The following is a 13,542-nucleotide window of genomic DNA, read 5'->3' as shown; positions in this document are numbered from 1 at the left end:
AGCATCTGAGTTTGTGACCACTGGTGAGAAAAAAGAACAAGGACAGAAATTGGGAGCTGACTATAATTTAGAAGACCAAAGACAGAAGCCTAATTTTGACATTTAGACCTTTAATCCATTTAGAAATGTATTGATATATGGTGTGAGTCTGGGATTCAACTAACTTTTTTTTCAAATATCAAGCCAGTGACAGTGATAGCACATAATGAATCATCCACGTTTCCTCACTGCTTTTAAAGGCCACTTTTATAATATCCTCATTTTTTATATAGTTGAGCCCATAGCCGGATTTTCTATTCAGTTTCATTGATCTGTTTACCGGCTCCTGCAACAGTAGTATAACTCCATGAGATTGTTATTTTCTAACCATCATTGTATTTATGGTGTTAGAATAGTGCCTGGCACATAGTAGGTACTCAGATATTCATTGAAATGGTGAATAAATAAATGAATATATTATTGCACTTTTGAAATTTTAAAAAATATTTGGCCGGGAAAGTCTCCCTTTTCTTACTCAACTTTTATAAAACACTCAGGGCTAGACTCATGACTTTATTCCTCCAAGGGACATGCCATAAAGGGTCTTGTGCCCAAGCCAATGAGATCAGATTTCACTCTGTAAGCCATGGGCAATGTTGAAGGGTTGTAGGTGGGAGAGAAATTGTCAGATAGGAGATTCCTCTGTGGGCCCTAGGGTGGGCGATTGTAGGGGGCCAAGACTAGGGATGCTGCAGCTCTAGGCTAGGAAGTAGTTGCTAGGAGGAAAAAATGAACTTGAGAGCTACCTAGCAGGTAGAATCAACAGGCCATGGAACCTAATCTAATTTGGGTAGTGGATGTAAGATAAAAGGAGATGAGATTGACCTCTAGTTACCTGACTTGAGTAGCTGAAGGAAGAATGGTGCCCCTTACTTGACAGGGTCTAGAGAAGGAGATTTGGGTTTGTGGGGGAAATGTAGTTTCTTGTGGCCTTGGTAAATCTGAGGTACCCATGGGTCTTGTTTAGAATGCAGTTAGTTCTGGAGTAAGATGAGAAGTATAGAGAAAAAGGCTTTCAGGCCATTAGAGGTTAAAAATCACAGGTGTGGATGAGGTGGCCAGGACAATGTGTTGTTCAAAGATAAACTGTATAAAGGCCATTTTCAAAAAATGTTTATTAAATGCTCACTATGAACAGGACATTGAGCTAAGTTCTTTATATTCATTGTACCATTTAATTCTTATAGCAATTATTGTTACCCTTATTTTCATGATCAAGAAACTGAACCTTTAAAAGTTTAAATAACTTTTCCAAAGTCTCGCCATTGATAAGATGGTCTGGGCTGGGAATGGTGGCTCACACCTGTAATCCCAGCACTTTGGGAGGTTGAGGTTGGTGGATCTCTTGAGTCCAAGAGTTCGAGATCAGCCTGGGTAACATGGCAAAACCTGGTCTCTACAAAACATACAAAAATTAGCCATGCGTGTTGGCACATGCCTGTAGTCCCAGCTACTTGGGAGGCTGGGGCAGGAGAATTGTTTGAGCCCAGGATGCAGAGGTTGCAGTGAGCCAAGACCATACCATTGCACTCCAGCCTGGGTGACAGAACAAGAGCCTATCTCAAAAAGAAAGAAAGAAACAAAGAAAAGTGGGTCTGTTTCAACACAATGTTCACACTCTTAACCCCTAGACTCCATTCTGCCAAAGACCGTATCCTCAAAGACCTACTCTGAACCCTGTTCCTGGCCTCCAGGTTCTATTTGTCTTGGCCCCCAGCAATGGATTAATTTCATACATTCATAGGCGAACTCCCAGCCCAGGGGAAGCGACTGTGCACACACACATACTTTTTAAAAACAATTAGAGACTCACAGTCTCAAAATGCCCCAAAAGTTCCTGTATCATCCAAATTAACTTCAGGAAGTTCTTATCAGCTCTCTGCCTCCTCAGTCTGAAGCAAGTCAAGCCTCCGAGGGCGTGCAGGCCACAACAGCTGGACGCTGGTGGGAAGGGAACAGATACTCCAGTGGGTAACCCTTCTCTCCCAGTGACTTGCAGCTGCCTGCCTCAGAAATTTTACAAAACCACCCAAGAGCATGCAACCTGCTCTCTTCTGCATGATAGTTAATAGATGCAAATCCATGATTAATATTTTCCTCCACTGATTCTGATTTCATTCTGTTAGTGATTATACTGATGGCAACAGTTGAGGGGATTAAAAATCCTGTTTAATTCGTGTTAGCTTTCTTTGCTATTAAATGTTAAATGTCAAGTGCTTTGGTGTCTTCCACAAGATGCAGAGGCCAAATGAGGAGGCCAACAGAAGTAGCAGGAGCTCAGAAACAGCTCAGAGAAAGTTGTAACTTAACCGGATGACCCATATTCCACACAGCTAATGAAAACGGAGCACATAGCTTGCCCAGTGGCTCCCGAAGTCCTAATATCAACTGCATCTTTTCCACTTGATGATCTTCAATAATGAAGGCACTGGGGAAACCTTGCAATTTAAAGAAACCCCTTAGGGAGCCCTGTTGTAAGGCAAATACTTGGTCCTTGGTTGATCTCTTTGTGAGTCTAGTGTGCATTTTTAAGCCTGAAAAAGGCAATGCAGATATATAGCATTCACAGTTTTCTCACTTCTATACCCCTTCCTTCCCACCCCAAATCCTATTTTCTGTCCCTCAACACACAATGAAAGCTCCTTGAGAAGCTGAATGCCGTATACACTTCCAAATTCCCCACTCTGGGGGTGGTGCTACTGAGGGTGGAAATGGCAAATGGGAACCTGAGAAATTAGGATTTTTGTTTGTGTTTTTTAGTTTGACCATGAATCCAGGGCACTGCTCCTATCAATCTCCTAGAGAAAAGATGAGTTAGCAGGAACGCATGCTCAGAAATTCAGCCTTGGTGTGAGTGGGAGTGGGGAGAGTGGATCTGAATGAGTGAAATCCCAATTCACTTTCCCTGTCTCCTGCCTGGTCCCCTCCTCCTGCCTCTGGCGCAGCCCTGCTAGTTTGCCAACTTTCTCTGTATCCATGGCTGGGGGAACACAGGCAGCCAGTCACTAATGACACAGCCAGTTGAGGGGTGAAGTGATTCCACCAGTTGTCATTAACAAAGCTCTGAGACTAAAATCCCGGTCATCAAGTCTTTACTCTCCCCAGGGTTGAGGATCTCCCCTTTCCCCGCACACCAGGAGCCCTTTGTCTGTAGCTCTCTCTCCCCCACCCCAGTATTAGCATGGATTTCTTTTCTTCGTATTTAGTATCACAGTTAATTGTATACAATGTCTGGTGTGTACAGAGTCCCTAGAGCAAAAGAGGGTGCTTGTTCCTCTTGTCTCTCATTTCTTTTTCTTTTTCTTTTTTCTTTTTTTTTTTTTTTTGAGTCGAGGTCTTGCTCTGTCACCAGGCTGGAGTGCAGTGATGTGATCTCTGCTCACTGAAAATTCCGCCTCCTGGGTTCAGGCAATTCTCCTGCCTCAGCCTCCCGAGTAGCTGGGATTACAGGCACCCGCCACCACACCCAGCTAATTTTTGTATTTTTAGTAGAGACGGGGCTTCACCATGTTGGACAGGATGGTCTCGATCTACTGACCTCCCAAAGTGCTGGGATTATAGGCATGAGCCACTGGGCCCAGCCTTTTGTCCCTAATTTCTATGCAACCCCATCATCACCTTTTGCCATTTGGACTGTTTGCAGTGCACAACACAATCACCTGAATAGATTAAACAAACAAACAAATATGATCGGACTTCATCCCAAGCAAGAATCTCTCCTGGTCAGACTAGGCACCATTCTTGCAGACACCTCCCAAGGTGATTCTGATGTAGCCTCTAGATTAAGAACTTCTGCCATAGGAGTTTGTTGTGCTCAGAAAGGGGGAGAGAAAAGGGAGACACAGAGATAAAAAAAAGAAGATGCATAAAATTAACTAGACTGGAGTTACTCCATCTCCGCTTGCTCCTGACTTTAACTCATGTAGCTGTCCTTGGTCAGGTACAAGATCTGCTTCCTGTCTTGTCCCTTGACCACTCGTCCTCTACAAAGCTCAGAAAATGCCTTTTACAAGACACAAATTGGAACATGTCATTGCCCTGCTTAAACTCACGCAGTGGTTTCCATTGTATTTAGAATAAAATATTCCTGACCACAGCATGCAGTGCTCTTCTTAGCTCATGCCTGCCTGTGTCTTCAACTTCTTTGCACACCTCTCTCTCCCTTTTCCTACTATGCTCCAGCCACATCAGCCTTGTGGTTGTGGAATCTGCTATTCCTTATGATCCTAGAGCATTTGTCTTAGAAAGTTCTGCCCCAGTTATTCCCAGCATTGGTTCCTTCTGTTTTTTCGGTTTTTTTTTTTTTTTTAATTTGAGACAGGGTTTCTCTCTATTCCCCAGGCTGGAGTGCAGTGGTGCAATCTCGGCTCACTGCAACCTCCACTTCCTGGGTTTAGGCAATTTTCATGCCTCAGCCTCCCAAGTAACTGGGATTACAGGTGCATGCCACCACACCTGGCTAATTTTTGTATTTTTAGTAGAGATAGGGTTTCACCATGTTGGCCAGGCTGCTCTCCAACTCCTGACCTCAGGTGATCCACCTGTCTCGGCCTTCCAAAGTGCTGGGATTACAGATGTGAGCCACCACACCCAGCCGGTTCCTTCTTGTATTTCCCATATCAGGCCAAATGTCACCTTCTCAAATAGACCCTCCTTGACCTAACTAAGCTAAAGTAGCAAGCTCCTCATTCACACTGTCACATGACCCTGCTTTACTGCCTCCGCAGTACTTCTCACTATCTGAAATTATCTTATTCATTTACCTGTTACTTGTCTATTACTATCTCTCATCTGCTAAAAGGCAAGCTCTAGATATCAGAGATCTTACTTGTCATGCCATTGTTCTATTGTATTTGGTGATTTGCAATACCTGGCACATGGTAGGGGCTCAATAAAATGTTTGGTAAAAGAATGATTCATGTCATTCTTATTGGTGAATGTGCTTTACTTTCTAATAATTCATTCAATAATAGTTCTAGGAACTGGTAGCAAAAAGTAGACATTTTTCATATTTAAATTGCAAAAGAGAAGAAATGTAATTTTACTAATTTCAAGGATATGCTTTGTTAACCAAAATTTCTAAGTAGAAGTTCTAACTATGTTACTTTAATTAGCAGACAAACCTATCTATAATTAGTACATCAATTATATGCAAATGAAACTGCCTATATCCTTGAATGTGTTTTGTCCCCTTAAGTAGTTGCAACATCCTCCACCTTCACCATGTAATTTTGTTTACAAGACTATTTTGTTTACTAGTCTCTTAATTCATAAACAGTGTAAAAAATAAATATCAGTCTTGCACCAGCTGAATTATCACACATCTCAAATCACTGGAAACCCAGTTATTAAGTGATGGAATCATCTCTAAATATATGACAAGTGTATAGAGATTAGTCACAAGCCTGAACTACACTTGGGAAACATAAAGCTTTTGGGGGCCATTACTTTATTCTTGAAAATGTCCAGTACCTTCTTTATTTATTTTTATTCATTCATTTATTTATTTTTGAGATGGAGTCTCACTCTGTTGCCCAGGCTGGAGTGCAATGGTATAATCTTGGCTCACTGCAACCTCTGCCTCCCAGATTCAAGCGATTCTCCTGCCTCAGCCTCCCAAGTAGCTGGGATTATAGGCGCGCACCACCACGCCCAGCTAATTTTAGTACTTTTAGTAGAGATGGATTTTTGCCATGTTAGCCAGGCTGGTCTTGAACTTATGACCTCAGGTGATCCACCCGTCTCAGCCTCCCAAAGTGCTGGGATTCTAGGCATGAGCCTATAGGCATGAGCCACCATGCCCGGCCCTAATTTTTGTATTTTTATTAGAGACAGTTTCACCATGTTGGTCTCGATCTCCTGACCTCAAGTATTCCACCTCCCTGGCCTCTCAAATGTGCTGGGATTACAGTTGTAAGCCACCGTGCCTGGCCCCAGCACCTTCTTTAGACATTGGTGATATCACTGAGAATGACTTCTTAAGCCACAGTCACTATAAAGGGTCAATCACCAAAGAGGAGATAACCTTTTGTCATTGCAGTTGAAGATCAGCTCTCACCAACTGGTACAAGGCTCCCAGCCCTTGAGAGCCAGGGATTAACTAAAGATAATCCTCAGAGCTTGCAGACTTTCAGACATACTGGAGTGAGCAGTGGACAATAGAAGGATATGATTTCCCAAAGAGGATCCAAATCAAGGGGGTCATCAAAACATAAATATATCAAAGAGATATTTGTACACCATCAGCAGCATTATTCACAATAGTCAAGAGGTGGAAGCAACCGAGGTGTCCATCCATGGATGAACGGATAAAAAAAAGTATGGTCTATACATACAATGGAACATTATGCAGCCTTAAAAAGGGAAGAAATTCTGACACATGCTACATCATGGATGAACCCTGATGACATTATGTGAAGTGAAATAAGGCAGTCACATAAAGGCAAATGCTGTATAATTCCATTTATATGAGGTAGCTAAAGTAGTCAAATTCATGGCAACAGAAAGTAAAATGGTGGTTGCCAAGAGCTGGGTAAAAAGGGAAATGAGTTGTTTAAGAGTTTTAGTCTTATAAGATGAAAAATTTCTGGAGATCCACTGCCCAACAAGGTGAATATACTGAACACTACTAAACTTTGCACTTAGAAATGCACTTATGTATACACACATAAATTTTATGTTATTAGAAATTTAAAATATTGAAAATAACTATGTTAGGAATAATTTTAAATATAAAGAAAGCCAACTGTAACCAAAATTAATAGGATTAGTACTACTGTGTCCTGTCATAAAACTATTCAGACTCTCCAACCCTCAAAAGAAATACTCACATATTTGATTCCTACCAATATTCTAGTTATGACAACTTTTCCCAACTTACTGGTTTGGTCACATAATTAATAGTGATTGTTCCCATTAGGGGTTCCAAAATGCTACTGGTTAAGCTTAGAAATATGCTGGTATTTAGTCTTTTGTCTCCAAGAAAATTCTTAATTTTAAAAAGCTCAACATTTTTAAATATAAAGATAAAATGGAATAACATTAAAACTTACGAAAAGAAAAGCTTACATGTCCATCATGTCTCTTCCTAACAATGATTTCCCATTTATTTATTTACCCTTCCAGTTCATTACTGTAGTCATTATATACATACAATTTTGCCTGTGTTTCTTTTTTCATTTGCTATTATACTACAGGTATTTTCCCACATTTTATGTTTTTGTCAAAATTATTATTTTTAATGGCTATATAATATTCCATTGAGTTGATGACCATGATGAGCTTAGCCATTGGCTTATTTTTGAAGAGTCATTTCTGTTCTTCTAATACAGATAAAATAGTTTTGGATATTTAAACCACTCCTGATATACTTAGTGTTTTTAATGATTACTATTAGAGACACAGAGCTGAAAGGACTATGGGATCAGCTACCCCTGTTCCTTATTTTAGAAAGGCTCTGAACCTATACACTGAACAGCACTCATCAGCCTAGTCAGATTTTCCTTGTGGCAAGTTTATGACCCCACGCAATGCTAAGTAGGCTATCGAAACGTGGATAGTTTTGCCTAAACCTTTTTGTGACATTCATTCAAATGGCAGCAATGACATGTTTCTGTTTAAATCCCACATATAACAACATTTGAGTACTTCATGAATAAATTCCTCAACTTTCCTGAGCCCTAGGTAATTTTTGGAACCAGAGGATGGATTTGAAGACCAATGTTTACTTGGCTATTTATTTGTTTTAACATTAAAATTAGATTTCATTCATCTGTTTTGAGGTTTTAGCTGATGCTCTTCCTCTCTGCCTGGTACACTTCCCTGCAGCCTCCTTCACCAAGGCAGCTCCTACTCATCTTTTCCATCTCAGCTCAAATGTCACTCCTTTAGAAAAGCTGTCCCTGACACTTCCTCTCCAACTAAGTCAGTTCCCTCATGATATGTTCTGATAGTTTCCTGAACTTTCCCTTCATTGCATGTATCAGTCCATAATTATATATACTCATACAAGTATCTGACGTTTGTCTCTCCCTCTAGATGTAACTTCCGTGAGCCAGAGGCTGGGTCTGTTTTACTCACTGTATCCCAGTCAGTATCTAGCAGATAGTATGTAATAATACCTGTTGACTGAATTAAATGTCATTAGGGACAGTCAGGAGCCAATAGGTTAAGAAAGGGGGAGAGGCCGAGCGCAGTGGTTCACACCTATAATCACAGCATTTTGGGAGGCTGAGGCGGGTGGATCACCTGAGGTCAGGAATTGGAGACCAGCCTAGCAAACATGGTACACACACACACAAAAAAAACGGGGCATGGTGGTGCGTGCCTGTAGTCCCAGCTACTTGGGAGGCTGAGGCAGGAGAATTGCTTGAACCTGGGAGGTAGAGGTTGCAGTGAGCCAAGATCGCACCACTGCACTCCAGCCTGGGTGACAGAGTGAGACTCTGTCTCAAAAAAAAAAAAAAGGAAAAATGATAGAAAAAAGAAAGGATGAGAAAAGAGCAACCAAAAGACAGAGATCGGCTATCTTAGCATAGTCCGCTTCTCCACATTCAGGAAAAACACTGTGACAGCTTTAACAATCCATAAATCAAAGATTCCACCATAACTTTTCTTTCTAAAAGTAGTCTGGAACTGTCTCCAGTTTCTCCTCCCTTCCCTTCTTTCATAATATGTAGGTGCATAAAGCACTTGTCCACTTCTGCTTTACATGTATTTGTTATGTCTTATCTTTTCTTATAAGATTGTACTTTTAGAAAACAAGGCTTACTTCTTCCTTACATCCTATTTGCATGGCCAGCACTTAGGAGATCATATATAGTCAGTAAATGTTAGTTCTTCTTTCCTAAAATTCATATGGAATGTCAAGAGACCCCAAATAACAAAAACAATCTTGGAAAAGAAGAACAAACTTGGAGATCTCACACTTCCTGACTTCAAAACTTACTGCAAAGCTACAGTTCAAAATAATGTGGTACTGGCATAAAGTTAGACTATTAGCCCAGGGAATAGACAGCCCAGAAATAACCCCTCACATATATTGTCAAATGATTTTCAGCAGGGGCATCAAGACCATTCAGTGGGAAAAAAAAACAGTTTTTTCAACAAATGATTATGAGTATCCTGCATTGGATATCTGCATACAAGAAAATGAAGTTGGACCCTTTACATCATATACAAAAATTAACTCAGAATGGACCCAAAACCTAAATGTAAAAGCTAAAACTATGAAACTCTTAGGAAGAAACACAAGGGAAAAGCTTTATGACATAAGCTATGGCAATTATTTCTTCACTATGATGCCAAAGCACAGGCAACAAAAGAAACATAAATAAATTGAACTTCATCAAAATGTAAAACTCCTGTGCATCAAAGGATACAACCAATAGAGTAAAAAGAGAGCACACAGAATGGGAAAAAATATTTGCACATTATATCTCTAAGGAGTTAATATCCAGAATATATAACTAAACCACAACAAAAAACCCAACCTGTTTAAAAAATGGACAAAGGACTTGACTAAACATTTCTCTAAAGAAGATACACAAATGGCCAATAAGCACATGAAAGGATGATCAACATCACTAGTCATTAGAGAGATGCAAATCAAAACCACACTAAGATACCACCTCACGCACATTAGAATAGTGACTGTCAGAAAATTCCAGAAAATAACAAGTGTTGGTGAGAATGTAGAGAGAATTTGCACTGTTGGTGGAAATGTAAAATGATGAAGCTCCTGTAGAAACCAATATACTGATTCCTCAGAAAATCTAACAGAAATTATCATGTGATCAGTAATTCCACTTCTGGGTACATACACAAAAGAATAGAAAGCAGGGTCTTGCATATATATATCTGTACATCTATATTCACAACAGCCTGATTCTCTGTAGCCAAAAAGTAGAAGCAATGCAAGTGTCCATTGACAGATGAGTGGGTAAACAACATGTAGTATATATACATACAATGGAACATGAATTAGTCTTAAAAAGGAAGGCAATTCTGCATGCTACAACATGGATGAACCTTGAGGGCATTTACCAAGTCAAATAAGGCAGTCACAAAAGGACAAATACTGTATAATTCCTCATATTCCACTTATATGAGGCACCTAGAGTAGTCAAATTTATAGACAGAAAATAGTATGGTAGTTGCAGGAGCTGAGGATAGGGAGAAATGGGAAGGTGTTTAATGGATACAGAGTTTCAGTTTTGCAAAATGAAAGGAGTTCTATGGGTAGTGGTGATGTTTGCACAACAATGTGAACATAATACCACTGAACTGTATATTTAAAATGGGTAAGATGATAAATTTTATTATGTGTATTTTATCCCAATCTAAAAAAAATTAGTTCCTTCTCTATTAATTTCTATGATGAAACCTCTCAGAGCCTGGAATGGCACCTTGTATCTAGCATGCATCAATAAATGTGTAAGCAAATAGATGACCAGATCCAGAGTTGCAAGATACCTTTGGTGAAACCCTCTACCCAGCCTGAATCCTTCCAGGTTGTAGGACACTCACTACCTCTTAAAGCATGTCATTTCTTCTTCATTAGAAAATTCTTCTTCACCCCACCTTTAAGCTGAAATATGACTTCCCTGTAATATTTCCCCTTCCTCAGTGATCGTAACTCTGCCTTCCCGGCCCAGAGAGAACAGGTCAAATTTCTACCTCATCTGACCACCTTCATGCAATAAAAGACAGAGCTCTGTGCACTGGGAGGGTTAAAGCCTCACCCCAAATGCATCTTCTCCTGCAGAGAGACAGTCCTTTTGCAGTTAAATCACACTAAAAATCCTCAAGAGGAATATCTGTTCCTGGTTTATTCCAAAGATGCACTAAATGGCAAGAACGTGGAGGCAACACGTGGACCCGAAGGAGTCTCCTTGTGGGAGGGGACTCCATCTCTAAAGAACAAGAACTATTTATCTTGGAGTAGAGAAATCGCTGAATGAGATACCACCTGTCTTGAAGACGATTCTATGGCAGAGGAAGCCTTATTCTGGGTCTAAGTCCATAGGATATAAGTTACAGCAAAGCAGATTTCAACTCAATTATTTAAAAAAGACTCTAAAACTGCAAGTACATAAAAACTCACAGAATAGTTGTAACTGTAGGAATCATTACTATTAGGCCCCAGCTTGAACTTCATCGCCCTTTTGAATTCAGAAAATAAATACACACAGGTACACATACACACACCCCACATGTCACACCAGGCATTGTGGCACCGTCCATGCCTGACATAAAACATTCTGGAAGTATTTCTGTTTTAATGCAGATACACATAGCACAGCTAGTCTCAAAATTAAACAACAATGAAAACTGTCACTACTGACAAGGAACTATGCAAAGACCTTCAGTCTCAGGCCCTTGCTCACTCAGGAGTACCTTGAGACCTGTTTCTTCCTGTTCAGCTGCAGTCACGGTTCTAACCTGGTTCTTCTCACGGCTGGTATCCTCTGACCTTTTATGTCCTGGCAATGACTTCTATGCATTTTGGCAGTAACTGTCTGAATCTCTGATTCAACCCTGATCGCAGCCTCTCCGTCTTTCTCTCTCCTTTCATTCTTTCCTCGGATGGCCGCGGCTTCTGCCGCCTCTACCCTTCCTGGAGCAACCCGTGCTTTTGAAAAATGGCCATGCCGAAGGGGAACTAACACTCCCAGCCTGGAGCAGGTCTTGTCAATCTGATTTTTAAATGATGGAGGAGGAGATTTGAGGACAAAGCTCATGGTGGCATTACCGCTATCAGGGACGCTGCAAAGACCAAGTGGAAAGGGGGAAAGGCTCTTCTGAATGTGAGCACATTCACAGACTCTGAGGACAGAGAGGTATTTAAAGTGAACTGGAACAAACCTGCAACATCCGGTGCGTTCTGCCTTCAAAAATAGCTGCCAGTTAGAAAGGGTTATTTACATATTGATTTCATGCTAACTTTGTAATGGAATGTGCTGCCTGCCTGCCTGCCTGAGACCTAACAACTGTCATCATAATTTTTTCTAAAAATACAGTCAGAGAAAAACACTCATTGAACCCTCCACTGGAAAGTGACTGCAAAAGACCCCCGATCCCAAACCTGCTTGACAGACCACCGCCAAGGGCAGGGACACTCAGCCACTGTAACCGAGAAACGTTTCACAGCGGCAGCTGGCGCCTCCCTTCTTCCAACCAGCCAATATTTTTTGTCTTTCTAGAAAACCTGTCTTGGTCAAAGGTAAGAGTGCCGGGGAGTAGGGGTATGCCTCCCTGGAGCAGAGCAGCCTTTGTAGAAACTCCAGCCGGCCTCTCTTCAGAAATAATGGGTGAGAAAGGGGCCCGAGTGGCCTACCAGCCCCAGTGCTCCATCCTGGGAGCACTTCTGCCACGGTTTCTCCCGGCATCTCTCTACCAAGGATCCCCACTTCTCGCGCCTCCTAATAGCCAGCTTCTAGAGATTCTCACTTGGGCTGTTTCCGAACCCCTCCCCGACTCACCCCACCCCCACCCCAGGTTTGTCTCTGTGGATCCTACAGAGCTGAGCCCAGGCAGTTCTGTCGTCGCTCCCGAGTGCAATATTAGCAATTTAAATGCATCCTTGCCAGGCCTGATGGAGCTGATTCGGTTGTGATCCTGGGCATATGGATGGCATATTTGCTGCGAGCTAGGTGAGACGCGTCCCAGAAGGGCCGCTGCCAGCCCCCGCAGCCGCCTTCTCCTGCTCCCGGGCGGCTGGGGCTGGCCGCGGAGCCAAGAAACCGGCCGGATCCAGGCTAACTGCGGCCCACTTTGTTTCCAGCCGGCCCCCGCTGCTGGGGACAAATCTTTCATTCATGAACAGGGGCTTGTTAGGCCAACTCCGGACTCTAAAGCCACTTAATTAAATTGTGGAAAGTTCCTTGGTGTGGGTGGGAAATTTGCACACAAAGACCCGGGGTCCTCGCTCCCTCCAACTGGGAGCGCCGCCACAAAACCCGGCCCGGCCTCCCCCCGGGCCCGCGCCCCTGCCCCTCCGCTCCCCGCGCCCCCTCCACCGCTGCCGCGGCGGCGAAATCGGCGCCCCCTCATTAGAGGGCGTTTGTTAGGGAATGTTTTCCCAGCGATTCACTGACGGGCCTTTCATTCCTCCCTCCGCAATCAAGGGCGGCAAGTGCAGCCTGAGAGCCCTCCACGGCCTGATTGCTGAAAGAATTTCCAAAAGGAAAGAGTGTAAACAGGTACATTGAAAAAGCCTCTTTTCAACAATTATGTAAACATTCCAAACACTATTTGAAAACTTTCACAGTGGAACTGTCAAGTCGGAGCATTCTTGTTTAATTGCACGGGCACAATGGTGGCTCTGGGGCTACCCCAGCTTCCCCCAGACCCTGCAGAGCTTAGCGGGACGTGGGGGGCCCGAAGATAAAGAAGTCACAGGGAGACAAGTGCGCTTCACTCTCCGGCCCACGGCATCTTTCCCTGTGTGTTCTTGCTCCCTTGGCCTCCAGAAGAACACCCTGGAAACAGGGAGGCGCCTTC

The 13,542-nt window shown here is 42.4% G+C and overlaps 1 long non-coding RNA gene across 1 annotated transcript; it reads left to right on the top strand.

Annotated features, from left to right (window-relative positions):
* Window positions 1-11,634: 11,634 nt before the first annotated feature.
* Window positions 11,635-12,920, top strand: LOC111529571. The gene is made up of 3 exons (XR_002727466.2): window positions 11,635-12,262; window positions 12,630-12,692; window positions 12,824-12,920. It is a non-coding gene; the product is annotated as an uncharacterized LOC111529571 (long non-coding RNA).
* The last annotated feature ends 622 nt before the right edge of the window (window positions 12,921-13,542 follow it).

The sequence above is a fragment of the Piliocolobus tephrosceles genome, chromosome 1 (assembly GCF_002776525.5).
Source record: "Piliocolobus tephrosceles isolate RC106 chromosome 1, ASM277652v3, whole genome shotgun sequence".
NCBI lineage: Eukaryota > Metazoa > Chordata > Mammalia > Primates > Cercopithecidae > Piliocolobus > Piliocolobus tephrosceles.
The sequence above is the reverse complement of the archived record's forward strand: the minus strand, read 5'-3'. Positions and strand labels throughout refer to the sequence as shown.